We start from the raw sequence: 23,324 nt of genomic DNA, 5'->3' as shown, positions 1-23,324 counted from the left end.
GTGGGAGACGGTCAGCTTGAAATTTAAAATCACCTTGGCAACACACCTCTGGGTACGTCTATGAGAGTGTTTCCAGAAAGATTTACCTAAGGAGTGGAGAGCCACGCTGAATGTGGTATCACAAGGCGGGCGTCCCAGACTGAAATGAAAACACAAAGCTCGTTGACGCAACGACATCCATCACCCTCTGGTTCCTCACTGTAGAAGCAACATGGCTAGCTGTCTCACACACTGTTGCCTTGAAGGAAGTTTCTAGAGGGCTAGCTCACAATTCCAGTTCCTTATAGAAGGGCCACCCGTCCCCACGGTATTACAAGAGGGAACAGGAGACGAGCTCCCTACCGCAGTGGAGGTGAGAGCCAGGACGCAAGGACATGCTGAGGGCCTTCTGGGGCTTCCTGTGTATCCACCATTATTGGCCACTATGAATCAACAAGGGCCAGAAGTTTCCATTGAGAAACCTCAGAAAATAATGTGTCTAAAGCCTGGTCAGCAACTGAGTCAAAGAGAAAATAGCTTATGAGGGAACTGGTCCCAGCGTAGCCACTTCACCCAACAGAGGAAGCCTCAGAGCAAAGTGCCAGTGTTGAGGTCTCTCCTGTCCAGTGCCCTGCGGTCTCACACACAGCCTGTAACTGATCTCATAGGTTTTCTCCTTGTTTTAGTAAGCATCTATTTCAAACACCGGAATAATGCTACTGACCAAAATGCCAGACGTGGAAATGGAGGTAAGAGAGATGTTTAGTGACAATGGGGACCTTCTAGAACCTTTCAAGTTAGACCATAGAGCACTTCCTTCTGAACACAGGCAGTTTTTTTGAAACCACCGTAATAACTGATGTGAATTTTTCTGCCATGCATTCAGAGGTAATAAACAGCTCAAGTGTTTATCTACAAGATCAGTGTGCAGGGTCCTTGCCCATCTGTGAGCAGCATATGTAGTGTTAGTCATGATTCAGATATCCTTTGCCATTTGGACAGGCAGCCATTGTGAACTCATATATACTTAAGAGACTGCAAGCATCCTACATACCAACCAAGAGGCAACTAAGTGCAAGGGTTGAGGCCTTTGGATCCAAGAAGGCAAATATTGCTGCCTAGATATTTGTTTCTTGGGAGTTTCCACAGAGGTCCAGGGATGCCACTCATGAAGACACAGGCCGTTACGTGGAAGATGTAGTTGAGGGGTAGCACATTAGCTTAGTACACTTGAGGCTATGGATTCAGTCCTTAGCACTGCAACAGAAAGGGAGGGACGGAGGGAGGAAAGGAGAAAGGGTTGGGTCAGTTAAGAATGAAAAAAACTTCAGCTTTTAGATCAGCTCCCTGGAGCTTCCCTACCCAGGGAGATGCATCTACTCCACAAATCTGTTCTCAGCTCTCTCTCCACGGGGAAGCAGCTTCCTTGTTACACTCTCCAGGTTCTGAGGGTGCTTTTCTGATTCATCCATCACCTTTGCTCCCACAACAAAGAAACTGAAAGCTCAGGGCCAGGAAGCCTATAGGTTTGACTTCCCCCAGGCTGGGGGCTAGGGGAGGGAAGTATGTAAACGTGGCGGGAAGAATGAAATACTTAGTACTTTCTCCATTAGCTTCCTTGCCCGACTGACCCAGAAGCAGTCAGTGTTGGGAGCAGATGCCAAAACACTTTGGAAAGAAAATTCCTCCCCCACTTTTTGAAGGCAAAAGTGTGAGGGTTGAGCAAAGGGCAGACTGCAGAAAGGGAAACACAATGAAATGGCACAGTAAGAGGAGGGGAAGCGTGCTCCAGACCTTGGGCTGCGGAATAGCTTCCCCAGAGAGATGATCAGTATGAGCCACTGAGCTTCCGACGTTCCCCATGATCTCATGCATGAAGAGAAAAGCTTGGTGGCCTCACAACTCTCTTCCTAATCCTCCACTGTTCTTCTTCCCAGCATTCCTCCTGCACCTGCTTCCTTCCCTCTCACCTCTGACCTCACGTTTAGACTCGTGGCTCCACATCAGAGTTCATCTTGCCTTTCCCAGCTCCCTCACATAGGAATCAAATGCTGGTTCTCTCTTTCCTTGTACCGAAGACCCAGGTCCTTCTAGCTAACTCTGACTGGCACCAAAATGCTCATAGTAGATAAAGGTAAGTGCTGTCTCAGAAGCCAAGGTCAGGGCATCTTGATGCCAGTTCCAGACCGTCCGGATCTCACATGACAGCTTAGTTTGCTGGAACTTTCTGTGGTTTCACTTCAACCTTCCCCTTCCCAGGAGCTTGGGCAACTGACTCTTCAGCAATTACAATGTCTCCTTGTTCAAGTGAGGGAGACAACAGAAGTCATTTAACTGTCTGTCTCCTCAGTCCAAGTATGGTGGGCCCATCAATGGTGCGCTCATCACGAACGGTACTGCTTGCCCCTAAGGCTAATAGCACCCTCTAGTGATGGACTAACTGGAGGTAAGAACACTAATAACAACAGTTGTATTTAGCCTTATATGTTCTATTTATATTAATGATTTAACTTTGCATAAATCCACTAAAGAAAGCAGGATTGTCAACACCATTTACCATTTGACAGATAAGGAAACAGACACAGGGAGGTAAAGACATTGTCTATCATAGAGCTTGTCAGAAGCACAGTCAGGTTCCAGGGACAAAAGACAGCTGCCACCCACTGCTAAAGCCCTCCATTCCTCCTCCAGATGTACTACAGGCCTGCAGGTGGTGGTGTGGGCCTCCTTCCTCATCCGACGCTCAGCAGGTGAGACTTCTGACCAGTAGTACTTCTGACTGTGGAACCACCGCTCCAAGGAGCGTCCCTTGCGTTCTTTAAGCTGCATGTTCAATGGCGTGATTAACGTACTCCGTGTAGAGATCAGGGTAGCAGAGTCCTGGAGTGAGGTTGACTCTTTCAAGAAGATATCTGAGAGTCTCAGCATTACTGGCTTCCAAGTGGGATTCACAGAGGCAACACACTGTGCTATGTGGCCTGCTTCTGTTCTGTTCTCCTCGTCTAAGATAACGTTGGGGAAACTGCTGCGTTGCATTGTGTACCACTGAGACGGGAAAAGAGGCCGTCTGTTAAACTAGCTGCCCTGTTTATAATAAGATGCACCAAGATGAGAGATGTTAAAATGAGACTCATGAAAGAAATATCATTGCATACATGTTATTGGGGGGGGTCCCTTTATAAAGAGTTTAAATCAGTCAGGTGGTAGTGGTACACGCTTTTTGTATCAGTACTCAGAACTCAGGCGGATCTCTGAGTTCAAGGTCAGCCTAGTCTACAGTGTTCATTCCAGGGCAGCCAGGGCTACACAGAGAAACCCTGTCTCAAAAAAACAAAAACAAAAACAAAACAAATGAAAAAGAGCTTAAACCAAGAATCTACACATAGTAATAACTCAACCAACGTTAGATATAAGGATGAAGTGCTCAAAGATCTTGTACTTCGGGTTTGATCTTGATAAGAAGGTTGTATTCAGGCAGAGTTCATTTTCTCCAGGCAGAGGAAAGAAGTCTAGATTTACTCAATGAGCTGGTTATGAGGAGACTGGGAGTAGAGCAGAATGGAAGAGGATGTGAATGTTCCATTCATGCCCGAGAGAAGGCCCACAGCTCTGCTCACTGTCTAGGGCAAGATGAGAGATCTGGAGCCAGCCCTTGCATGTTGGAAACCTAGTAGGTAAAGTCTGGGTGAGAAAGGTCATTAAAAATGGAGATTTGAGCTGGTAGCCCAAGGAAGGTGTGAACTGGCAGCATGATGAGGGTGTGAGCTGGTGGCATGATGGAGGTGTGAACTGGCGGTGGCATGGTGGAGGTGTGAACTGGCGGTGGCATGGTGGAGGTGTGAACTGGCGGCATGACCTCTGGGGACATGGTGCTCACTGTCTGAGTAAGATAGATTGTCTGTGTCATCAATGACTTTGGTATGATGGAGAGGTGGTACCAACAGAAAAAGAACAGAGAGGCTGCCATGGCAACTCCATCCCCAGTGAAGATGGAGAGCCAACATGCCCTGGCTTCTTTCTTTTCCACCTCTAGCATCCCTTCTCATCTGTATTTGATGCTACAGTTTCTAATATTATTATTGGTGAGGACTTGCTGTCCAGAGGGAGGAGCTAAGACTTACAGCCTTTCACAGTGAGTGGATTCCATCAGTCAGAGGAAGAAGGACAAAGCAGGGACGGCAAGGTGGACCACTTCACCTTTCTTTTAAATGAAGACGATGCCAGCTGTAGCCCTCACTGAGTTGAGGGTCCGTACTGCAGAGGACATCCTCCTGTCTCAGAAACTAGAGCCACCCCTGGCCTTTGCGACAGCAGGCCTGCTGTGGATGGGTGTAGAGGGAAGAGAAGACCGGGCTCAACTGTTGCACAGTTGTATTGAATGGGGCAGTCATGGCCTCAAAGGCTGTGACTTCTGCTACTATTTAACACCTCACCAGAAGATTTCACAGTTAGGAAGGCTCAGCGAGGACATCAGAAGGCCACCTACACTTCCTGTTGGCTGGCCCCCATGGTTTGCCGGGTTCAGGTTCCATAAACTGATACACATCATTGTGTGACACAGGCCCAGCTCTCTCCATCTCTCTCCCTCTCCCTCACTCTCTCTCCTCCTCCCTTCCTCTCTCTCCTCCTCCTCCCTTCCTCTCTCTCTTTCTCCTATAACAGAAAGGCACAGAATTCACAAAGGAGGCGTTAGTTTTGGGGAAATTAAGATTTTCATCCAGAGTCTCTGGTGTCTGTAGCAGTTGAATCTTTTTCAGAATAAGAGCAAGTACGTAACTCACAATGGGCAAACCATTTCAAATCAGAACGACTATGCTCAAACCCTATCTCAGGAAACGTCAGAAAGTTTATTTTCTCTACAAGCCATTGTCATCAGGTTTAGATCGTAAGAGTCATGGCTCTCAAGCCTCAGGTCGCCTTTGACGGGTGAAGGTCAAACAATGGCAGCTTCCTCTCCCTTGAAACTTCTGACTAACCGGGCAGTTTTCAGACCCTCTGTGCAAGACACTCTGTGATGGTCAAAGACAGACTTTGATGATAAGCACATTGTTTCAGTCAAGGCTAAGCGGCATTTGTTTGCTCTTCGATTAGTTGGCATCCATGGTTTGATCGATTTCTTTGGGCTTTAACCAAAGGCGTGTGCCATGTACACGCTGCCTCCTTTAGTGTGGTAACAGGCTTCTATTTTGTGGGTTTCTTTTTGCAGGATTTTCCTTGACCTGAAACCCTGATGTGACTTGAAACCTTAGTGTTCTGGCCTAGAGTTTACTGTGTCACTCAGTTCTGCCTCATGCTTACAGCAATCCTCCTGCTTCTGCCCCCTAAGTACTGGGATTTTAAGTGTGAGTCACTATGCTCAACTAAATGTTGGACTTCCTGGGAGTCCATCCTATTTTTATCTCTCTGCCCAGTGATACTCCAGTGGTGTATGTACTTATTGAAAAACTCCGCAAAACCTTCTTTGGGGCGGGGGATAAGTTAAAATTCAGGTGAAGGGCTGGTGTGGTAGCTCAGAGGTTGAGAATACTTGCCACTCTTGCAGAAGACCCAGGTTCATCCTCAGCACCAACACAGTACCTGACAACCATCCCTAACTCCAGCTCCCGGGGATCTGATGTTCTCTTTTGACCTCCATGGTCACTTGACATGCCTGTGGTGCGCTTACATATATGCAGGCAAAGCATCCCCATACATAAAATAAAAATAAATAAACCTTAAAAGTCAGTGAATTTACCCCCTTCTCAACAACTCTCTTGTCTCGGTGGCTTTATGACTATTATAGTTTGGACCTTAAACGTCTTCCAAAGGTCAAGTTATTGAGGCCTTGGCCCCTGACATGCTGGGTTGCTGGGGCTAGTGGGAGGTCTTCAGGTCAAGGTGGAGGAGGGTCTTTTTTTTTCAGATAGCAGTTGCTTTTTATTTTTTTTAATTAATTTATTTATTAAAAATTTCCACCTCCTCTCCGCCTCCCTTTTCCCCCCTCTCCCCCCTCCCCCTTCCTCTCTAGTCCTAAGAGCAGTCAGGGTTCCCTGCCCCGTGGGAAGTCCAAGGTCCTCCACCCTCCATCCAGGTCTGTAAAGGTGAGCATCCAAACAAACCAGGCTCCCACAAAGTAAGTCCATGCAGTAGAATCAAAACCCAGTGCCATTGTCCTTGGCTTCTCAGTCAGTCTTCATTGCCAGTCACATTCAGAGTGTCCAGCTTGATCACATGAGAGAAGGGTCATTTTCACTCGCACTGTCTGGACCCTTACCTCCAATGCATCTCATTCTTCAGGGTCTCTCCTAGCGGTCTGGGTTTCTCACAGTTCACTCTTTCAGGCTAGTCTAACACGGAGGTGCGGTTCTAAGAGTCAGGGTAGATGGAACGAGGCAAACCACATACTGTCATTGTAACTGGCACAGTGTAACTTCCACATTCTAGTGCTCAGAGTAGGTATGACGACCCAGGTAAGAAGACGAATGAAAACAGGACTGTGTAGGCAAACACAGATGACGTGCTCACCTACACAATCCATCACTGGGTCTTATCCGTGCAACCCCAGAAAATTCTTTTTAATTTTAAACAAGTATTTATCTGTAATTTTAATTTTTATTATTTTAAATTATGTATATGCATCTGTGTGGGTATGCGTGCGCGAGTGCTGATCCTGACAGAGGCCAAAAGTGTTGGGTGCCCCTGGAGCTGGAGTTCCAGATGGTTGGGAGCTGCCTGGTATGGTGCTGTAAACTGAACTCCAGTCTCCTGGAGGAGCGGCGCATGCTCTTAACTGCTGAGCCAGCTCTCCAGCCCCAGAAACAACTGCCAAATGCCGTGGCGCCTCTTTTTCTGCTCTGTCGCTGCCTGAAGGCCACGCCAAGATTTCTGTCTTCATCTCTGTCTGGCTTTCTTGGTTCTTCAAAGTTGTCCTCTATTCTCAGTGGGATTGACAGAGATACCCTTTTAAAAGATAAGCCAAGTTCATGTTGACTAAAGCTTTATTTGGCCCCCATGTGGATGAGTTTTCTTGTTGCCATGACAAAATAACTGACAAGAAGCTATTTAAGGAAAGCGGGGTTTATTCAGACTTCCGTCATGGGAGGAAGGCGTGGTGGCAGGAGCAGCAGGCCAGCTGGTCACACTGCACAGGTCTATAGACAGCACGCAGAGATGTGTGCTTGGCGGGCTTGCTTCTCTTCACATAGTTTAAGACCAGCGGGTGGATTGAAGCTTCCCATGTTTAAGGCTAATTACGTAAGGTAAGGGTAATTAGGCCTTCATTTAGGTAATTCCTCACAGACATCCCAGAGGCATGCTTCAAGGGTAATTTTAGATCTCCTCAAGCTGACAACCGATGCCACAGTTTCAAACTGCTCTTAGGAGAATCCTCGTCCTCTCTATGTATGTATCTATCCTCAACTCCTGTCCCGCTTTTCTCCGTGTACTTTACGTAGACGGAAGGCTACGTTTTGTTATTCTCTGAAATTTCCACCAACGTGTACAAAGTATTTTGATCATATCTACTTCTACTGTCTCATGCCAACAACCTCCCCTCCCCTCAACACATCTCTTTTCCAACTTCTTGTCCTCTTTTATGTATGTATGTATGTACATATCTGTCTGTCTGTCTGTCTATCTATCTATCTATCTTGTTTTTTTCAAGAGAAGGTTTCTCCGGGTAATAGTTCTGGTTACCTGGAACTCTCTTTGTAGACCAGGCTGGCCTTCAACTCACAGAGATCCACCTGCCTCTGCCTCCCAAATGCTAGAATTAAGGGTGTGTGCCACCATCGGGCGGTCTCTTTTATTTTTCAGATGCACTGGCTTCAATTAGTGTTGCCCGTATCCACATGGGTGTGGTCATTCACTGGGGTATGGACAACTTACCACTCCACCCCCAAGAGCTTGACTCTTCTGTCACCTGCCAGAAACAGAAGTTAGTGGTTGGTGGAGAGACTGACGATGGTTCAGAGTGCCGAGAATGAGCAGCCGCAAGAGCTGGCAGACAGGACACCAGCACAGTTCCAATCCATCCAAGTCTCAGAGAATATCACCGAAGAGGGAGGAGGAAAGGATGTAAGAGCTGGAGGAGAGATAGGAAGTGCTCCTCTCTGCATATCTCACGGCTGCATACGTGAACTCCCAGCAGCTGTGGTGGCCTGCACACGACCTGAACAAGACCCAGCCAGTTATAAATTTCAGCACAAAGCGGGGAGGCTCCCGATGCCCCACCACTAGCCAAAAGCTACATCTTTGAATTCAGGCCTGAATTCACTGTTGTTTGTGTTTTTAGGACAGGGTTTCTCTGTGTAGCCCAGGCGGTCCTGGAATCTGCTCTGTAGACCAGGCTGGCTGTGAACTCACAGAGATCCGTCTGCCTCTGTCTCCCGAGTGCTGGGATTAAAGCCGTGTGCCATCACTGCCTGGCTTGAATTCACCATCTTTTATCTCCAGGCATTTTCGCATCCTCTTCTGTCTTCTACCCCGTCTTCATTGGGCTAAACATCCTCAACGGTAACTTTTAAGTCTTAGTTAAAAAGCTTAGTATACAGTGTTGGGACTAATTGAGTCCTGGCCTTCAGCTGCTCTTCCCTGTCTAGAGCCTTCTTAATGGAAGTTACTAAAAGCTGTGCTTTGCCTAGAGTATCAGACGATGGGATTTTCAGCTGTTGGCCATTGACTGCAGGGTATTTAAGCCTCCAAGGTGCTATTAAAAAGGGGGCTTTTTGGTACCAGTGTTGGAAGGTCTGTGTGTCGGTCTGTCTCTGTGTGTCTATTCTCAACCTCCAGCCCCTTGTCTGAAGCTCGCGAACTGGGTTCTAGCGCATAGAGCGCAGACAAGGGGTGGGGGAGTAGGGGGGTGCGTGGCAATATAGGCTCTCCTAGACGGAGATGAGCTATTTGGTTCGCCATTGCTAGACACCCTACTGGTCTTGCGCTATCCCTCTTGTAAATTCATCACCTGCACAAGTTGGCATTTGATGTCTTCTAGCAGGGCATGGTTCATGCCAGCGCTGCACTTACTGCACAGATGGTTTCTAGAATGTTTCCAGTCCATAGTTCATGTTTTCTAAACATTGTATCAAATAGATGATTTTTTTTGTTTTCTTTTGTTTTTCTTATTCTGTAAGAAAGTGGTAGATGTGTGCTAAGTTTCCCATTATAATTGTAATTTCTTTATAAAAATGTATTTTATATAAACTTCTATAACTTTATAACAGTATTTTATCTATTCAGATAGTGTTATTTGGTTAAGAAGAGTTCGAAACCTTATTCATGAGCCATGATAGTCTGCCTGTCTTGCCTTAAATTATGCTCCTAAATTTCACATTTCCTTATTGTTTAATTTTCCTCAGAATTGACCTTTCTCTGCCATTTCCTTTTTTTTCCCTTATTTAGTGGGTTTGATGGTCCCCAGCCCACATATATAAGGCCCAGGCTGGCTTTAAACCAGTGATTCAACCTGCCTTGTGAGTGCAGGGTTTACAGACCTGTGAACTACACCCCAATTAGATAGCACACATTTTGATTTAAAATAATAATAATCTGACCTGTGCTAGAGGGACAGCCAAGGGAATCTACCTCTTCCGTAGCACCAGGCCAATGTCAAGAACTGTTACGGCTCTGTTAGAACTCACTTTAGTGGAGCTAAAGGGACAGTTCGGTGGTGAAGGACACTTGCTGCTCTCCGAGAGACCGGAGTTCAGTTTCCAGCACCCACGGGGAGCGTCTCACAGCTACCTAGCACCCCAGTCTGAGGGTGTCTGGTGCCTCTCTCCGGCTTCCTTGAGCTTCAGTGCTCGCGTCCACACACATGCATCCACATGCAGACACCTGTGCAGGATTAAAACTGACAAAAACAAATCTTTAAGATTCATTTTGATGTTACTGATACTTTGTTCCAATTTATATTTCTAAGTGTCTTTTCTCTTCCTGGTGTTTATTTTCCTATAGATGAGCCAGGACACCCGAGAAGATGCGATCTGACTCATTAGCAGCTTTCAGTTTCTTCCTTGCTGCCCCTCCAGCGTTGCACAGAAAGACCTGTCAGTCAAGCGGGCACACAGCTTCTGTTTTGGTGATTCCAAGATGCCTTAAGACAACTAGGCAAAAGCTTGTGGCTGATTGCCCAGGCTCCTGAAAGTACAGCCCAAGGCAAGGCTGTTTGAGACAGGTTTGTATCCGGCTTTTGTAGCCGCAAACCTCAATAAACCATTTCCACCTTGGCCAGAGAGGGAGCAGTACCCACAGTGGGAGGACCAATGGCAAAGTAGTGATAGAGGCAAGATGTTAATGGGGATAGAGAGGACTGAGTGGGGACAGGAACAAGGCCTTGATGGGATAGAGAAGACTCATATTGATGCTAGAGGGAAGACTGTGATGGCCAAACAAATGCTAAGTATAAATAAATAACAAAAATTTAAAAATTAGTCTGATGGGCAGGTCAAATGGCTCTGTGGGTGAAGGCCCTTGAGGCAAAGTCTGATAACTTAGCCAACTCTCTGGACCCTCACGGTGAAAAGGGAAAGCCAACAAGAACTGGTTCTCACATTCGCACACATGTGATGACACATGCTCGCACACGGACAAATAACTAAATGCAATTTTTAAAAATTGTTGTATGCTGGCTAGTTTTATGTCACCTTGACACAAGCCAGAGTCATCAGATAGAAGGTAACCTCAGTTGAGACACTGAGAAGATTGGGCTATAGGCAAAGTTGTAGGACATTTTTTAATTTTTAAATAATTGGTAGGGAATGGCCCGGCCTATTGTGAGTGGTGCCACCCCTGGGCTGGGTTCTATAAGGAAGCAGAACAAACAAACCATGTGGAGCAAGTCAGTGAGCAGCACTCTCTGTGACCGCTGTACCAGCTCTGCCTCCAGGTTCCTGCCTTGTTTGAGTTCCTGTCCTGACTTCCTTCCGTGATAAACAGTGATGTGGAAGTGTGAGCCAAATGAACTTTTTCCTCCCCAACTTGCTTTTGGTCATGGTGTTTCATCACAGCGATAGTAAGCCTATCTGGGACCGTCTGATTAAAGTCTTCATCTTTTACTGAAACTATTTGACTCATTTACATTTTCTTTCATGGCTGATAAATGAGGTCCTTTGCCTTTCACTTTTTCTTACATTTCTCTGGCTTACTGTAATTTAAAAAATTCTCAGTTACTGCACAGTAATTGGACGTGGACTGGAGTGTGACATTTTAAAAACATGTACAGTGTGTGGTTATTAAACATATCGGCTCAGATGTCTATGGCATTTTTCTGACCCTCCCTTCACCTTTTACAGCACTGAACCCTTGCGCTTACTGGGAAGTACTCTCTTGAACTGAGCTCCACCCCCGGCCAATTCTGGTTTTTAACCTTCTGCTCTTAGTATTAAAGTTTTGCTACTTCAACTTTTAATGTGTCTGGGGAAATAAATATTTGCAAGTTTATTAAGACTTCCCTTGCTATTACCTTACTAAGACGGGCTTACTAGGAAGACCCTCACTCACTATCCAACACATTGCCTCCCTAATATGCACTTAGTAAGACTTGGAGGACACCGTGGTTAAAAGCGGGAGGGGTAATTTTTTCCCCTCATAAAGCCTACAGTTTAGAAAAGTTAATTAGCAAGACAATTAGCAAAATAGTGTCATTATAAAATCTACATTAATGTGTTTACCCACACGATTATCCAAGCAATCCATTCTAAGAATCATCTTCTACCTCCGCAGCTCCTTGGGTTCTTGCTCTCAGGGCTACAGATTCCACTCACCTTGCTATTACATCATCCAGACAGCTGAGGTTCTCAAAGGACCAGCTGGAAGCAAAGGACCCCAGCAGCTTCATAATTAACATATCCATGATCTATCCCCTGCAGGGGACTACAACACAGGTGACAAGGTTCTGGCCTCCTAACTTGGTGACAGGGAGAGTTCAGCTTTGAAAGAGGCATGTTTCTAAGAATTTAGGGGCACGAATAACCTTTTTGCATTGTTTAAAGAAAAACTAGCCTCTCAAGGTTCACCACATTCAAAAAGAGATCGTACAGCCCGACCATGCGGAAGTTGAAGTGTGTCAGGCAGCGGTGGCCTAAGAAGCCAGAGAGGAGCTGATGCTCCCCGCCCTTGCAGAGTCTGGACTGAGGCAGCAGACATCAAGGAACAGCTTGCCTGCACATGGCCTAGGAAACCAGGCCCTCGGAACAAGCTACACCGGACATCTGGAAACGGGCACAGGCCATAGAGAGAACAACTGGGGAGGGAGGTCAATGGGGTGCAGTTTCAATTAGAGAGGAGAAAGAACTCTGCCAGCCAATCACTGCATGGTGATATAATTACAGTAACATGTTGCGTATTTCATCATGGAGCAAGAGCAGACCTCCCATGTCTTCATCACAAAGAAATGATAAGAATAGAGGTTATACGAACATCAATTATCCTTGTGCGCTGGTGCACACCTTTAATCCCAGTAGAGGCAGAGGCAGAGGCAGGAGAATCTCTGTGACTTTGAGACCAGTCTGGTCTATGTAGTGACTTCTAGGACAGTCAGGGCTATGTAGAGAGATCCTATCTAAAAAACAAAACAAAAAAAAATCATTAATTAGTTGATCATTATATACATATATATCATATACGCAGTAGATACATATACATCCTCAATGTATATGTGTATACATCCTCAATGTATATGTGCATCAAAACATTTTATTGCATGTTCCTGGTAAATACATGTGATTCTTCTTTGCCAACTAGATAATGCATTTAATTTTTGAAAGAAGAACTATGGGTTAGGAGATGGGCTACACACTTGTATAGTAATTGCTCTCATGAATGGCTACTCCATCTAGGTGAATGGAAGCAGGAATTCAGTTCCTACAGTGTAGCTCACAGAGGCTATGGAAAGGGAAATTAAGCTGAGTTGAGAGACATGCAGATAGCCTGACCAGACTCTATGTCAACCCTGGACAGCCTTGCCTACAGGGCAAAGACAGCCGACTGGCACTCTGTGCTTTTATACAGGACTTTATTGGTAAGTTCCCGAGTGTGGGAGCATCCAGTCTGCTGCCCATGGTGCTCAATTCCCATGAAGGGCATGGGAGAGAAGACAATGCCTTTGAAAAAGGCAGAGAAAGCACTCAATGTCCAGGTCAACCCTCTGGGCCCTTGAGGGTCTAGAGAATTCTTTATCTATTGCCCAAAATGTCTGCTTCTCAGAGGGCAGACATCCTGGTTGGAGGCTCGTGTCTCTAATATCCGGGAAAGAGAGGGAGACATCTAGAAAAGGGAGGCATTTTCTGAATGCAGCCACATGATTCACTAGTGAGGACAAGTCCTGGCCAATGGTTTTATGTCATAAACTAAGGACACAAATCTATCCTGACTTCTCTCCGCCTCTTTCTTCAAATATAGTCTGTGCGCTAAAGTGATTTCCAGTAAAAAGTGTCTTTATATGGTTATATATATATGTATATATGTATATATATAGCTTTACGTAGTTATAAAGTTTTAAGAGTAATTTAATGTGTTATATCAATCACTACCTTCTTCATTTCTTAAAAAGTTAAAGGTCAAGATCCCCTGAGTAAATCGGGAGCATGGGGACCTTGGGGGAGGGTTGAAGGGGGGAGGGGAGAGGCAGGGAGGGGAGCAGAGAAAATGTAGAGCTCAATAAAAAGAAAAGAAAAAAGTTAAAGGTCATCAAGTTTTGTAAAGTATTTAATAAAGAAGCAATTTTAATTTAAAAATAATTTTATAGCTATATTTTGAGTATGCAACAAGCTTATTTTAACACACTGTAAAACTTTCATAATATAAATAGGCAAGACTCTATTTATTTATTTATTTATTTAACCAATGGCCCACTTCAAATTTCTTTAAATTAAGTACAAAAGTCCTAATTTAGGGCCCGTGAGAGGGCCCAGCTTGTAAAGGCATTTGCTGCCTGGCCACCTGAGTTCAATCTCCGAACTCACAAGGTGGGAAGAGTGAACTGGTTCCTGTACATTGTTCCTCTAACCTCCACACGTATCACACACACACACACACACACACACACACACACACACACACACACACAATTTTTTAAAATAATAAAAGTAAATCTTAAAAGAAATTGAAATTGAGCCAGATGCCATTAGCTACTGGCCATGGCACGAATTCCTGCCGGGGTGGTGGTGGTACACATCTTTAATCCCAGAACTCTGGGAGGCAGAGGCAGGCATATCTCTGTGAGTTTGAAGACAGCCTTATAGAGCAAGTTCCAGGATAGCCTGGGCTACACAGAGAAATCCTGTCTCAGAAAAAAAAATTCCCTAAGTGAGTGGGAGCTGATTTGCATTTGAGATACACTGATAGACAAGGCCAACCCCTGGTTTCTTTCACTGAGAGAGCAGAGTTGTCAATAATTATTTTTTACCACACACGTTTCTCTCTGATCTGAATTATTGATCCTATTTTCAAATTGCTTTTCCTATATAAATCTAAAGATTATGTGAAGACAGGCAGTCATTTAAATGGGGACCACCCTGGACTACCCACACCCCAGAACAAGCCCTCACTAGCTCCCCAAAGACAAAAAGTTTTAATGTTTACTGCTTTTCTTTAACTGACCAGTTTAACAGCTGTCCTGTGCATCATTTTTGGACTTACATGCTCATTTAACCCCCCCCCCCCCATCCTAGGTATCTAAGAGCCTTGAGAGAGGTAACTTCTGCAATTCTTGAAGAATGTCTGCAAACAGAAGCTGTTGCTAACCCAGAGTCCTGCCATGTTGTGCTGTGCCCCAGGTCCCCAAGACTTGTGTCACCAGGCAGGTGCTAACCACAGTGCTTATCACCGTGGGACGTTCCCTTCCAGACCAGTTAAGGCAATCAAATAAGTCACGGTGTTCATATATTTGATAGCAAAGTTTCAAATTATGTGAGGCAAAGCCAAGAGACATGAAACAAGAAACTGGTCACAATTATAGTTAGAGACCACATTGTCCGTGCCCTTGGTTGCCTCCTGGAACTTCAAACACCACACAGTTCAGACACAGGGCTTGGAGGAACTGCGCAGGAAGTGGCCTGGAAGCTTCCTCTATGAGGACTGGCTCTCACAGTGTCAGACGGTGCTATGAAAGCCACCAAGGGAGAAGAGCATCCAACAGTCTCACCCAACCGGAAAGCCTATGACCAACCTGGCACGGTGCCTCTAAGGGTGCAACACTAGCACCTAAACCCTGAGGGTAACCAAAGGTCATCAGATTGGATTTAGGGCCCTAACCATAGCAGGGAATTCGAGTTTGGTTGTGAACCTAGACATCTACCAATGCCTGGTGAGGCCACAAATCCTAAAGAAGAACTTCCACTTTGCTGAACTAGTATAATTTCTAACGGCGTCATAAATACTTAGACAAACAAGTGTAGTTCTCCCCCTATATCAAAAATGTTCTCTTTGCACCAAAGACCATTATAAAAATCCACAACTGGTCAAAATGCAGCATCACTAACTGTGGGGTATTCAAGCCCAGGTATATATCCATAATAACCCTTATATTTACCACTTCAGGAACATTCCCGAGGAGAAGGTGGAAAGATTGCTAGAGTCAGAGAACCAGGCTGTCTGCTGCAAGATAGTGTCTTCTAGACAGGAGAGGGAAGCTCCACTAGTGAAATCGTAACCATATGGTCACCTAGACAAAATGAACAGTGACAACACCAGTTGACATGCCAACATGGATGAGGGAAATCTCGCAAGGCCCCAGTCCTGGATGAAGAGCTGTAGGCAATTAATGGCTGCTGAGAGAGAGAGAGAATTGGTCTTCCCTGGGATGAGCCAATCTCTGGTGGTTAGCTCCCTATATGCACAGATGTATGAACAACACTAAACGCACTCAGCAGGGTGTATGTATACATGCAAAGAACCATTACTAGATAACAGGTGTGTGTGTGTGTGTGTGTGTGTGTGTGTGTGTGTGTGTTTTGTGTGTATGGTTTATTTTAAAATGTCACATATTTTAAATGAAGCCTAGCATAAAGCAGCTTCAGGTTCTCAAACATGGGTTCTCAGATCATCTTTTCTGCCCACAAAGTACAAGCAGACATTAAGAAATGAAGCCTTGGAGATGAAGCCTGTCCTCTGTAGGAGGGGGTAGGAGCAGCCTCCCCCTCCCCCTGCAAAGGCCTTTCTCTCCACACACTTGCCCTGCTTTGCCAGCTACCACAGCCAGGTGGTCGGACAGCTGCTCAGCCCTCTTCCCCTTCCTCTTCTAGCTCTGCATGTCTAGAGACCCGTCACACTTCCTGCGCTAATCAGAGACCTCTTAGAGTCCAGCCAGCTCCCTGCACGTGGGGCCTGACTATTTGGTCCAGAGATTTAAGGCAAAGCCTCTGTTTAGGTTTGACCCTGAGCCCCAGCTGCAGCCTGGATTCTCGGGGCATCTCCCTAAGCATAACTGGGAACCGGCTCACATTACTAAAACGTGACATGGAGCCTCAGTGATCAGAGTTTCCCATCCATAGCTCTGCAGAAAGAACTGGGGTGAATAAGGATGGGGTGAGTGGATGAGGACAATTTCACCCCTGTAACCTCACCACCCTGTAGATATTATTGACACATCATAGAAATTCCCCTTTGGTTTCTATCTCACAATGGGAAACTAGAAAAAAGCCCTACATATTATTGTGGCTTATTTAGACAATACAATCTGTGCATGTAAATAGGACACTATCTTCTTAGTGTGCATGTGTTCATGTGTTTGCACATACTCCTTCGTATGCAGGTGTATGTATGTTCATGCAGGTATATCCTTCATTCTTCCATTCCTCGTTATTTCTCAGATGTTGCCAGTCTTTTGTTCTTGCTTTGTTTGCTTATTTTTTGAGGCTGGGTCTCTCTCTATAGCCCTGACTGACCTGGGACACCCTATGTAGACCAGGCTGGCCTTGAACTCACAGAGAGCTGCTTACCTCGCTATGGCTGAGATTAAAGATGCGAGACAACCATGCTCAACGCTTTCCTAATAACTTGATCTCTTTTGTAGGAAAATGCTAAAATAGCAAGAAAGTTATACTTCCGAAATAAAATTGGGTTTAAAAGCAGGAAAAGCCAAGATCCATCTATTGAAGGATTTGAGGAATTCTATGTGTGTGTGTGTGTGTGTGTGTGTGTGTGTGTGTGTATGTGTGTGTGTGTGAAGGGGGTGTGTATGTGTGTCCATGGTACTCCTGCGTGTGCATGTTTGTGTGGAGGCCAGAGGATAATCTTGGGTGTTATACTTCAGGTCATCTGTTTTATTTTGTTTTGCTTATTTTTGCAAGACGGGATCTTTACCTAGCACTTGTCAGGTAGGACAGGCCATCCTCAGGACCACATGTCTCCTCCCAGGACTGGGATTACAATGAACCTGCCACCACACTGGCTTTTTCGTGTTTTCTGGAGATGGAGCTTTCTTCCTTCTTGTACAACATCTGCTTTACCGACTATGTAATCAGTTAATTACAATCCCTTCTCTACCATTGTAATGAAATGACTGACGTCTAGGGGGTCTGTGTTTTTAGCATAGTACAGTTTTAAAGGAGAGAAAGACAGCATCTCACTAAATAGTCCAGACTGGCTTGAAACTTGAGATTCTCCTGCCTCAGCATCCTAAGGACAAGGATTACAGGCATGGCTACTACGCCTGCAGAAAGGTAAAATCTTAAGAGTTTCTGATCCAATGTGGGTCAAAAACGAGGGAGTCTCTGAGTGAACTATGGCCTGGTGGATGCACCGAGGAGCATTGACGTGGCAGCTGGCAGGCATTCTCTGTGATTCTGGGACAAGAGTCTCTGCGAGCTGGTCAAGCGCACGGCACCGCGGTGTGAAAGTGGGTTAGCTGGTGAGACTGTGAAAGTGTTTTTGTCTTTGCTTCAGTTTGTATCACTCACAATCAGCTCAGCCAAGGGCGAGTGAAACAGAACTCTAACCATTTTAGGTAGGAAATGGAAAATTTCAACAAGGTAACAGAAATAAGTCAAGATCAGGGTTCAATGAGCCTACCAACAGAGGGAGGGACTTTTCTCACCTTCTCTCATTTCTGCACCTTTACTATATCTGAATCTCCTCACTCAAAAGGAAAGACAAGCACCCAAGTCCTCCTGGCTTTCCTCTCTCTGCTTCAGAACCAGGAAATGGATGTATCCTCCATCTGGTTCCAATTTGTGAAAGCCCCCAAGGAGGTGATGATTGGCACATCTTCGGTAGCCAGCTCGCTGCCTCGCTGCCTCGTTGCCTTGCTGCCTTGCTGCCTTGCTGCCTCGCTACCTCGCTGCCTTTGTAGCCGAGCTACCTGGAGAATGATGGGCAGCAGCATCAGAGTGCGAAACAAGTGAACGAAACGAGCTGAAACAGGGAATGTGGGTGACAAGCTGGGTGAAGATCCCATTAATGCCACCTAGTTTCAGAGGCCTATCACAGGCTTGGAGGGCCGGGAGGCACTGCTCAGGGGGTAAGAACGAGAATGCAAGGGTCACACTGGATTTGAATATTAGTTTCACTACTGAGTGGTTGTGTGACTGTGTAAATAGATAATCGCTATGTTCAAGGTCTCAGTTTCCCCAAGATAATAGCAATACCTAGTTTATAAGGCTCATTGGCAATACTAACTGAAATACTCTGCATTGTGTTCACTAACCACTGGCGAATACATCTGTCTTTCAACCACTTGAAAAGGTGCTTTGAAATCAACTTTCACTACCTTTGTGGTTAGAACTAATGTTTTGTTTTGTTTTTTTAAACATCCGTGTCAATTAACCAGTGTACTTCTCCCGTAAACACGTCAAGGATCTCAAGCACACACGTCTCAGTGGGAGGAAGACTGTGGAGTGGCCACATTTGCTCTAGTCCACACGATCTTGTCTGAAGTTGGTGAGCTCTGAAGGAATGTCACCAGGAATGGCCCCGGCTAGCTGCCAGGCTGAGGCAGCTGGGAGACGGTGACAGCTGTGGTCAGAGAGCACGGCGCCAGTCTAATGACCTCCAGACCACAGCCGTGACCGTGGTACCGCTCTCACACGTTACTGGTACCCCACCCAGAGATGGGGCGCTCAAGGAGGGGTTTGCTTCTCTCCCTGAACCTTACAGTTGAAATCCATTGTCTCTTTCCAGGGCTTATCAGACAAGGACTAGAATACATCCTTTATCTTAGAGAATGTACTTGAAGCCAGAAGTTTTGCACGCTCGTTTTCTTGTCTAAAAGAATTGTTTAATTAAGCCGAGCGGTGGCACCTGCCTCCAATCCCAGCACTTGGGAGGCAGAGGCAGGCAGATCTCTGAGTTCCAGGACAGCCAGGGTTACACAGAGAAATCCTGTCTCAAAAAACAAAACAACAACAACAAAAAGATTTTCTTAATGTATTTGATTATTTTATATGTATCTCTGTATGCTTGTGAGAGTTATGTCTAGGACATGTGTGCAGGGACCCTCAGAGGCCAGAGGACTTCAGAAGCCCTGGAACTAAAGTTACTGGTGGTTGTGGGCCGTCTGATACGGCCAATGTGAGCTGAACAGTGTAGTTAAGAGCATTGACTGCTCTCAACTGCTGAGCCATCTCTCCAGCCCCACCAGTTAGTTTTCTTTTATCTGCAGTTTTAGAGCCGCCCCAATCTTCAAGATAAGTGATGCTTTGGTGATATAGATGGAATCCAGAACAAGAAAAAAGTTCGTGGGTAAATTTTGCTTCCTTTTTAATTCACAGAATAAACTTTAATGTTTTGTATTTTTATAACATCCTTCTTTTTGGGTTAGCATATAAAACATAATAAATTTGACCACTGAGTCTTCAGGCATATGTGTGTGTGTGTGTGTGTGTGTGTGTGTTGTACTTTGTTCTTGTTTGTGTTTGACATTTTCCAATGTATTGATACAAGGTAGATTTTTTTGATTTTTTTTCCAACGATGATTACATAGTATCTTAGAGTATTTATTGCTGTAAAGATACGCCATGACCTTGGCCCCTCCTAAAGAAAACATTTAATTGTGGTGACTCACAGTTTCAGAGGCTCAGTCCATTATGGTCATGACGGAGAGCATGGTGGCATGCAGGCAGAGGTGGTGCTGGAGCTGAGAGCGCTACATCTTGACCAGAAGGCAGCAGGAAGTGGACTGACTGTCACACTGATGGAAGCTTGAGTAAAAGGGACTCGAAGCCCGCCCCACAGTGACACAGTTCCTCCAACAAGGCCACGCCTCCTTATAGTGCCACTCCATTTGGGGGCCATTTTCTTTCAAACCAACACATATATACATACACATGCATATATGTATGTGTGTGTGTGTATATACACACATATATCAAGCTCTAGTTATAAAGTTATACAAATACATTTTATTCAAAAGATACTGATTGTATCCCAATAAATTATTCAGATCTGGGTCATGGTCTAGAATTTGGATCTCCAAAGATGAAAGTCTTTTTGGATACCCTGTTCTGCTTCAATGCAATGTTAGAAAATCAGGGAAGGATGCAGTATTAAATCCCTGTCTGTAATCTGTTTAATTACTAACTAATGCTACACCTTGGATGAAGGACTTACTTTTAGTAGCTGGTAACTGAGGTGCTATAACCCATCAGAGCAATTCTAGAACCCATGTACATTACCTGATATTATTGTGTTAATATTAATAATATTCATGGACATGGCTGATGAGAAGAAAGAAAGGGTAGATATAGAGTAATTTAAATAACTGGCTGGCTTGATTTGGGTTCATAAATGAAAGCCAGGAGGCAGCTGTTGACTCACGTCACTCTATGGACATTTCTGACAAACTTACATTTGAGCCTGTCCTGGAGAGAGCTGGCCCGGTGCATCTGTTCCCTGGGAGCTGAAGGCTGCAAAACGTGTGTGCATGTGTGCGTGTGTGCGTGTGTGTGTGTGTGTGTGTGTGTGTGTGTATAAGAAAGACACAGAGAGAGAACATGGAAAGGAGGGATCGGCGCAGTCATGGAAAGCTAGTCCTAAAGGGATGAAGGACCACATTCAGGATATCAGTTACATAAAACACAACCCATGTGTTTTGTCGTTTCTCCTAAACTTAGGTCTCACATACATGAAGCAGTTCAAGCTCCTGCCCTCAGCCTCTGTGATGGAAGGGAAGCAACGCTAGGGCAAAGCCTGGAGGAAAATCTGTGCCCATGGAGCCCAGGTTGACAGTGGACCACAGGGAGCTTTTGAAGAGCAGAGGGAAAAAGCAGAGTTCTGAAAGCTGCCTCCACTCCGTTTCCACGTGAACTCCGCATTCCTAAGAGCTCCCCACATTATGCAGCTTACACACAGCGCCATAATATAGAGTCCTTTCCTGCTCGCATACAGGCCTCAAAAATGATTCCCAGCCAAGGTCTTTATTTATCTCCCAGTAAAGGGAAGCTATTGGCCTTTGGTGTCAGAAGTGGAATTTGAACACACTGCTGGTTCAGAAGAGCATGGCCCTTTCCACTAGACCGTGCTAACTGCCCGAGGGAAAAATTAAAACATGTATTTTTCATAAACTCACTCGGCATCTTCATCACAGAATCGAACAGAAAAGGATCGGCCGTAACAGGATGTGCTGAGCTCAGAGGAGCTCTCGGGTTATCTTCCACGCTGTCATCTGTTCCCATTCTGCCTGTTTACAAGTCAGGAAATGAGGCAAAAGGGAAGACGCTGAACAAGGGAACTCGAGAAGTTTCTCTGAGCGGTGCGGTTTGCTCAAATTTTATCATCAGCAACAGAGACGTGTCAAGGTTTTAGATAAGACAATCCTGTAGTGACAGAAATGCAGCCCTGGGCGCCAGCCCAGCGGCCCTGTGCAGCCCCGGGACAGCAGCAGCTCCCTTCTAGCTGGCTCTCGGGCAGCGACTCCCAACCTTCCTAATGCTGCCACCCTCTAACACAGGCCCTCCTGTGGTGGGGACCCCCACCCATAAAATTATTGTTGTTGCTACTCCGTAACTGTAGTTTTGCTACTGTTATGAATCACAATATCAATATCTGATACGTGATCCCATGAAAGGGTCTTTTGACCCCCAAAGAGGTCACAATCCATAGGTTGAAAACCATTGCTCATGGGCTGGAGAGATGGCTCAGTGGTTAAGAGCACTGGCTGCTCTTCCAGAGGTCCTGAGTTCAATTCCCAGCAACCACATGGTGGCTCACAACCATCTGTAATAAGACCTGGCACCCTCCTCTAGCATGCGGGCATACATGGAGGCAGAATGTTATATACATAATAAATAAATCTTTAAAAAAAAAAGAAAGAAAACCATTGCTCTAAGGGTTCCTGTGTGAACCTGTAGGTTTACAGCTCTATCGAGCTATTAAAGGGAAAATGCCTGGCTGAAATCCCAGCTTGACTGTGTCTTTCCACTGGGCTCTCGTGGGAAGCAGAGACATCTGGAGGACCAACACAGTCAAGCGTTCGTTCGCTGAACTTGTCAAGGGTTATTCTAGACTTCTCCAAGGTGTCTCTTGGCCTTGACACTATGCCTTAAATATTTCAAAAAGCCCCCTCCCCCAGTCTCAGTTGGCACTACCAGAATGTTCCACCAAAATCAAACTTGACCTTTTCATAGTCACGCAGATAGTGATTCAGAGGAAAAGCAAGGGACGGAAAGATGGCTCAGTTGGTGAAGTGCTTGCTTTGAGAGCATCAGGACCCGAGTTCCACCGCCCAGAATCCAGGTGTGGTCAGAGGTGAAGACCAGACACGGCAGCTTCACCAGAGTGGTGCTAGCAGCGAGATTCTCAGCTTCAAACCCAGCCGCTCTGGGTGACAGGTGAGACGGGGGGGGGGGGGGGGGGGGGGGGCGCAACCCAGGTAAGCACTCTCCAGAGGCTTAGCTGGAAAGAAGAGAAAAGATATCTAGATAGAAGCACAGGGGGAGGGGAGGCTGGAACCTAAGCATGAAGACCCTACCTCAACCCCTGGTGTTCCTCATCATTTATAAAAAATCCACGGGGGCAGGGGATGGAGAGATGGCTCAGCAGCGAAGGACATTGGCCGCTCTCCCAGAGGACCCAGTTTCAGTTCCTAGCACCCAAGTGGTAGTAAACATCCGTTAATAGCTCCAGTTCCAAGAGATCCAGCTCCCTCCTCTGGCCTCTATGGGCAGCACACAGACATACATGCAGCAAGACAACCTTACACATAAACTAATAAAATAAAAATTTAAGCCATAAAAAGTTGGTGCCTCACTATAATCCCAAAGACGAGGAGGTACAGACAGTGGAATCCCTGAGGATCACTGGTCAGTGAGCCCAGTTAATGTGAACCCCAGATCCCAGGGAGAGACCTGGGGTATAGCACTTAAGGAATGACTCCCAAAAAGGTGATCTCTGGCCTCCTCACACACATGGGCACATGTGCCCATGTGCCTGCA

The 23,324-nt window shown here is 45.7% G+C and overlaps 1 long non-coding RNA gene across 1 annotated transcript; it reads right to left on the bottom strand.

Annotated features, from left to right (window-relative positions):
- Nucleotides 1-10,933: 10,933 nt before the first annotated feature.
- On the bottom strand, nucleotides 10,934-21,629 carry LOC146891408 (uncharacterized). The gene is made up of 3 exons (XR_014997267.2): nucleotides 21,461-21,629; nucleotides 15,488-15,619; nucleotides 10,934-12,517 (listed from the first exon to the last, which is right to left on the bottom strand). It is a non-coding gene; the product is annotated as an uncharacterized LOC146891408 (long non-coding RNA).
- Between the last annotated feature and the right edge of the window lie 1,695 nt (nucleotides 21,630-23,324).

Source organism: Myodes glareolus, chromosome 16 (genome assembly GCF_982192425.1).
Source record: "Myodes glareolus chromosome 16, mMyoGla1.1, whole genome shotgun sequence".
In the NCBI taxonomy this organism is placed as follows: Eukaryota; Metazoa; Chordata; class Mammalia; order Rodentia; family Cricetidae; genus Myodes; species Myodes glareolus.
Note: the sequence above shows the minus strand (reverse complement) of the source record. Positions and strands in the feature narration are given on the sequence as shown.